The sequence below is a fragment of the Octopus bimaculoides genome, chromosome 5 (genome assembly GCF_001194135.2).
Source record: "Octopus bimaculoides isolate UCB-OBI-ISO-001 chromosome 5, ASM119413v2, whole genome shotgun sequence".
In the NCBI taxonomy this organism is placed as follows: domain Eukaryota; kingdom Metazoa; phylum Mollusca; class Cephalopoda; order Octopoda; family Octopodidae; genus Octopus; species Octopus bimaculoides.
The window spans coordinates 97,592,475-97,599,974 of record NC_068985.1 but is presented as its reverse complement, the minus strand read 5'-3'; the positions used below and the strand labels follow the sequence as shown (position 1 = coordinate 97,599,974).

The window sequence follows — 7,500 nt, the reverse complement described above, 5'->3', positions numbered from 1 at the left end:
ATAATGCCCACAATAAATATGCACTAATTCTAATTCGTCAATTGCTTTCAATATCTTCCGGAGCAACCTGTACTCCTATGTCCAGGCTCTGCCCTTGCCAGTTTCCGTATGGCAGCTACCAGCCAGGCTACATTCACTTCTGAGGGTACGTCTTCTACCCTAATCCTGGAAGCACGCCTTCCAAGGTATACAGGTAGAAGCACCACTTCTTCAGTTTTTAACGGTGTAGCTGTGTGCAGTCTGGTGATAGCTATCTCTCGAAACAACTCATCCACCGTTCCGTACTTTCTTCCCCTAGCAAGGCATGAAATCCCTTGCCAGACTGGTCCTAACGCCTTTTCCACTTGGGCGACTGACACTACTTCTATTTTCCTTGTTCCCACCGCGTATGTCCTATAAAAAAATCGTCCTCTCGTTTATATTTTTTAACACTTCTTTGGTGGGGAACACCTTCACATCGTTCTCCTTCCTTTTGAGTATTTCCTTGAACCTGCTCAAATCTTCTAGACATATGTCTTCAATTTCTCCTTTTGCTGCTGCAGCATAACTCTTTGTTTCCATTTCCTAGTCTATTCTTTTTAAATATTTTACCATTTCTTCCTCAGACGACACAAAGCTTGAAGAAGAACTCAAATTCCCGCAACTCATGACACAACGTTCCTCCATTACACAAGAGGAAAGACGTCTCACCGCTAAGACAGCTAAAAAAAACACGTGTGTTGCACACAAGCTTCTTACCACACAGCCACGCCTGCGCCTATAAGTCCTAAAGGCAGCATAATCCCTTACGTATAGCAAATATTACCTCTATTGTAAGGTGCCAAGCCGGTAGAATCACTACTGTGTTGGAAAAAATGTTAAGCGGCATTTCTTCCGACTTCACGTTCTGAGTTCAAATTCCACCGAGGTCGACTTGCCTTTCATAGCCTCGAGATCGATAAAGTAAGCACCAGTTAAGCTCTAAGATCGACTTGCCCTCTGTAATCGACTTGCCCTCTGTAATCGACTTGCCCTCTGTAATCGACTTGCCCTCTGTAATCGACTTGCCCTCTCCTTCGAAATTGCTGGCCTTGTGCCAAAATTTGACAACAAGTTTACCTCTTATCTATCTATTTATTTATTTACTTTTTGCTACGGAATTTTGTGACAGCAGAAATTTGTGCGTAAATTATGTCTTTATTCGTAATGTAAGTAAGAATCTATACGAGTAACCAACTTCAATAAAAAAAAAATTGATTTCATCTTGAAAATCTTGTGTACGCACACCTTTTTTTCTTTGTGTGCTTGTTGTAAAACATGTGTGCGCGAGCACAAGTGCACAGAAAAGCTGAATCTGGCAAAACAGCACCGCTACATAAATAATTTCCTTTTGTTTTCATTGACTTTATTATCATTATTATCATTATTATTATTATTATTATTATTATTATTATTATTATTATTATTATTATTATCATTATTTTCCATAATGGGTTAACTATTTTTCCAGTTTTGTAATGGATAGCAAAGGGTCACCATTGATTGTAGTCCTACTTGCTTTCATATCACTTTTCAAACAGAATTAAATAAAAATAAAATATTTATTTTCAAGTACATTCATCATGTTTAGCAACTTAAGATTTGCGCCTTCACATAAAATTTTGCTCAGAGACTGAAAGAAATGTTAAACTCTTCGAGTGTTTTTTAAGCGGGATTTGCCAGAATGAATTATAGCACTTGAACAATTTAGTCTAGCGATCTAACATCACGTGGAACAACAACTTCCATTGAAATCATTGCTTATATAATATCATAAAGTTTTGTGACCGTGTAATATATCGGGTTTATTCGAGACTAAATGTTTGGGTTTTATACAAATAAGTTGGCAGAAGCAAATGTAATAGTATCGCATAACAAATAATACAACCTCCCAGGAGATCTCAAGTTATGTTCCAGCATTGGAATAGCGTCGAATGCGTATACTTGACGCATTTGTGGGTTTTTTATATTCTAAGATTTGAAAATAAATTGAATTTGTTTTGCTTTCTTCGTTCTAATAATAACAAACATCTAACAATTGCAAAACTGACAATTGTTTACATTTTCCTGTGTTTCTTTTCGTTTGTCTAAAGTATAACTGTTAACACAATCTATCACCATCCTTTCTTTGTAGCTTTGTTTCTCTTTCACTGTCATGTCACTTTATAAGTTACGAGTCGTGAGATATTAAAAGGAAACACTCATAGACCGTTGCTTTGGGAAAGTGTGTTCAAAAACCAAAAATATTTGGGATTTAGGTTTTAAATCTTCGAGTAATGGAAAGCACTGCATCACATGGTTACAAGGCTTTAACTAAAAGCCAGTATCAAATTGGTTTTTGTCTTGTCAACGACATCTCAACTTTTAAAATAAAAGAACATTTTAATTTCGGTTTTGTAATGGTATTTCGAAAACTTCGTTCCCTACTGGATCAATAAGCCATCTAAGAAGAGTAAATAGATATTTAACGATTGTAGGCCAAGATTTGATACAGATACGTCCAAATAAAAATCACATTTTAACATCTAAATATTTCATTTTTGGAATAGTTACCATTGGAAATTAATGTCCCAAATCCAGTAGAACATATTTCATAGATTTGAAAAAGGAGGGTAATTATTTTTATTTTTGTTTGGTCTTTTTTTTTTTCTATTTAATGGAATAGTATTGAAAAACTGGTAATGAAACTTCTATGCAAACCCTCGTCTTGCTAAAGATAGCAGTAAAATCTCTCTAAAGTCAATAGCACGACCTTAAGAAAGAGAGTTTAACGACAGTATTTGTTAACAGAAAACGAATGAAAATGAAATCTGAATATCGAATATAGAATATATAAAGTACACACACTACTTCAGAGCAAAAGGAGAAATTTAAATCTTTATGATCAACGTGTTATGCACATTGTGTGTATGTGTGTGGGAGAGAGATAGAGTGTGTGTGTGTGTGTGTGTGTGTGTGTGTGTGTGTACGTATGGGCTTGTGTGTGTATGTGTACGTGTGCTTCCATGTTTGTGTGAGAGAGAGAAAAAGTGTATGTGTGTATGTACATATATATTATACACACATACAAATATACATTATACATATATATAAGTATACACGTATTATGTGTATGTGTGTGCACGTGTGTGAGTGCGTGTGTGTGTGTATGTGTGTGTGTGTGTGAGTGTGTGTGCGTGTGTGTGTGAGTGTGTGTGTGTGTGTGTGTGTACACACATAACATAGTATTCACCTTTGAGCACATGGGTGACATAGTTTTGCTATTGTTAGCTGAGCGATACCATACTGTTCAAACGATATCTAAACTGATCCCTAACCGACCAACCTCCTTTTCTTCTGATACGGACTCCTTTGATATCACCATTTCAGTGAAAGCTTCCAGTTGATGTTAGAATCTTGCAGATTTTCAAATAAATATAAAAATAGAACGATTCTGCTCTACATATCAGTCAATTATCCACGATTTTGCTTTTAGTATTGATAGTTGAAATGCTTTGTAGGTTAGTGTCTGATCACTCTGTCTTTGTGCACTGTATTTTTATACGATACATTTCCAACACCTAGATATTTGTAGCCCTCATTTTACTGATAGACCAGAATAGACAGACATTGACGTAAAGAAGATTTACTTCAGGAATAATATATCTTGCACTCAATTATCAAACATAAACATTTCTTTCGGCCAAATTCCATCCGTATATCATCTGAAAATGTTCTTATTAAGCCCAGATGTTTTTCAGCATCGTAAATATTTATTTCCAGAAGAAATTATGGATTACATGAATTTTTTGCTATTGTAAACTTTAACATAATATAACCACTGGATTTTATTTTAGAAAGAAAGTATACAATATAATAACACACGCTCTACAAAATGGCTACTCAGAAATATAAGACACCGACACAGCACATATTCAACACGATCACATCCAATACAATAATACAACGCATACTCTTACATAATCGACACCAGATACTACAACACATGCCACATCCCACCGTTAGCTCGCATAGCAACAAATTCTTCACAAAATCCGCCTAAAGACCATACCACAAAATCTGCTCAGTATATACTCTACAGCTTTGGCGCTGAATCTTTTAAACAAACGACTCTTTTACTTGTTTCAGTCATTTGACTGCGGCCATGCTGGAGCACCGCCTTTAGTCGAGCAAACCGACAGGACTTATTCTTTGTAAGTTTAGTACTTATTCTAACAGTCTCTTTTGCTGAACCGATAAGTTACGGGGACGTAAACACACCAGCATCGGTTGTCAAGCGATGTTGGGGGGACAAACACAGACTCACAAACATACACACACACACCCACACACACACACAAACACACACCTACACACACACACACACACACACACATGCATATATATGTATATATGCATATATACGACGGGCTTCTTTCAGTTTCCGTCTACCAAATCCACTCACAATGCTTTGGTCGACCCGAGGCTATTGTAGAAGACACTTGCCCAAGGTGCCACGCAGTGGGACTCACCCCAGAACCATGTGGTTGGTAAGCAAGCTACTTACCACACAGCCACTCCTGCAAATTATCATTTTATTTATTAATTCTACTTGCGTATAACAAAGGCGCGGACATGTCTGTGTGGTCCACAAGTTCGCTTTGCAAATCACGTGATTTCGGGTTCTGTTCCACTGCGCGGCACATTGAACAAGTGTCTGCTGCTATCACCCAGGAGTCGGTTAACGTCTTGTGAGTGGGCCTGGCAGACGAAAACTATATGCAAGCCTGTCTTATATACAGTAATCCATCGACAATCGCGGGTGTTACGTTCCAAAACCCACCACGATAGGTGAAAATCCACAATATTGTACTGTGTATTATTTTTTTATTATTTTTATAATTTGTATATATTTATTTCATTATAAATGCAAAACAACACCACGGAGGAATCGACGTAAGCTTAAATAATAAACCGCGATAGGTGAACCGCGATAGATGAACCGCGATAGGTGTACCGCGATATGGCGAGGGATTGCTGTACTGTTATATCCTTACGCCTCCAATATCGTAGTACGGTTGATATTGTCGATAGATAAAGAATACGCTATAACATTGTTATAATAATACAAAATAGAAACAGCAGCAGTAACAAACACGTTACGAACCAACAATCAATATTTCTAACACACTAAGTCGAACTGTAAACGGTACCTGGACTTCGAAGACTAAACTACGAACTGCTGACTACGTCAGACCGCCGATATTTATATGTAGAAAGGCGGTGTCCCCTCCATGTTTAGCACCTTGTGGGCAATAAAGAAATATATACTTATATGTAGTAAGGCGGTGAGCTGGCAGAAACGTTAGCACGCCGGGCGAAATGCTTAGTGGTATTTCGTCTGTCTTTATGTTCCGAGTTCAAATTCCGCCGAGGTCGAATTGCCTTTCATCCTTTCGGGGTCGATAAATTAAGTACCAGTTGCGTACTGGAGTCTATCTAATTGACTGGTCCCCTCCCCAAAAATTTCGTGCCTTGTGCCTAGAGAAGAAAAAAATATTTATATGTAGTGGTCCCGTCTGTTCCCGTCAGGGGGTGTCGTACTTTCGCCACAACATATACATAAATGTGAGTGTGTGTGTGTCTGTGTGTGTATGTGTGTGTGTGTGTGTGTGTGTGTTTCCTTCCAACACCTTGACAACCTGTATCGGTTTGTTTACATCCCTGTAAATTAGCATTTCGGAAAAAGAGACCGATAGAATAGGTTCCAATATGTACAAAAGTCTATTTGATCGACTAAACCCTTCGAGGCGATGTTCCAGCATGGCCGCAGTCCTGTGAGTAGAACAAGCAAAAGACATCACATTTTTCAACGTAATTATTATGGGTTTGAGAATGCCTGCTCAACATAGTCACTGCCGTATATTGGAACCCGGTACACGGCTCTTGCAACACATACGACACATAATCACCGCCCAACAAAATGACACGATTCACGTGGCATATATTAGTCCCAACATCAAAACGAGGAAACACTAATGAAACACCAGAAGGAATAAAACAAACCCCACAACGATATAAAACAGATGTAACACACAAACATACTTCTAAAGCGACAAAAGACAATGCAGCGCACACCTCGGGGACACAGATGTGCACTTAGTGATGCAGTAGAACCTCACATGAAGCTTTTAAAAATATGGTAATGATTAAAATAATGATGATGGCTTCTCGTATTTCCATATTTTGGGGAAATATTACAAAGAAAAATTGCAAAACAGTGGGAGACGGTTACATCGAGTGTGGTAAGAAACAATAAATAGAAAGAATATGAATTCAGATGCATAAAGTGATATAAAATGTATTGTATGTTTAGCCAGGGGTAGGGAAGGACAGTGGCCATGACATTTTATTTATTTATTTATTTATTTATTTATAGGAGTTCAGTGTCTGATAAGAGGAAGGCAGAAAGTTACCCTCAAAGAAGTTCGAATCCTTGTATTAGAGCGATCTATGTAACCAAGGCTACCAAACACGTGATGTCGATGTTAAACCAATCGATGGATTAACTTTTAATATCAAAGAATTTATTTATAGAGTAAAGAGATAAAACAAATGCCACAAGGTATCTCGTTCGATGCCCTAAAAATACCGCCAATCCGCCGACTTAGGCTGATGTTTTGTTTCATTGAGTCCTGTTGGGTGGATCTTTTGGACTCAATAAAATAAAACACCCGGCAAACGTTTACTGCGAACCAATTTGAGCTCAGAGAACCCTAACAATTACTGCGAGGCTATTTGTCCAACGCTGTAGCGACTCTGCCGGTTCACCACCTGTTAATCGAAACGGATATCAATTAGCTAGAGCCAACCAAGACACCAACAATACCGGATATTCCTGCAAATGGCAAATACCCTTTTTCAGAAGTAATATCCAGATTACAATGAAAGGCTCAAATGAGAACCATTGAACCAACTAATGGTTGTTAGTCTAGTTTCCGTCAGTTACGACGACAAAGGTGGCAGTTGATCCGATCAACGGAACAGCCTCCTCGTAAAATTAACGTGAAATTGGCTGAACACCTCACAAATACGCACACTTTTAAGACAGTTCTCAAGGAGATTCAGCGTGATACAGATTGCGACAAGGCTGGCCCTTTGAATTACTGGTACAACTAATTTTTGCCAGTTGAGTGGACTGGAGCAACGAGAAATAAACTATCTTACTCAAAGGCAAACGCGCCGCCGGGAATAGAACTCCCGAACATACGATTGTGAATTGAATACCCAAGACATTAAACCACACACCTTCTACGCACCTAACTAATGGTAAGACAGGCCTTCCCTGAATAAACTGAATGGTTAAATGGGTCTTCACACACTCTCACAAATTTCACTGGAAAAATACTGGAAAGTAACATTTCCTTCTTCGCCCTTGCTACATTCTTCAAGTGATAAGTGAAGAAATTGCGGGAGTGGCTGTGTGGTAAGTAGCTTGCTTAC

General features: G+C 38.2%; 1 long non-coding RNA gene across 1 annotated transcript in view; it reads left to right on the top strand.

Moving 5' to 3' along the window:
- Window positions 1-6,536, top strand: part of LOC128247855 (uncharacterized) — an 88,112-nt gene extending 81,576 nt beyond the window's left edge. Inside the window, exon 3 of the long non-coding RNA XR_008264179.1 lies at window positions 6,437-6,536. This is a non-coding gene — a long non-coding RNA (uncharacterized LOC128247855). The remainder of the gene's footprint in view (window positions 1-6,436) is intronic.
- Window positions 6,537-7,500: the final 964 nt, after the last annotated feature.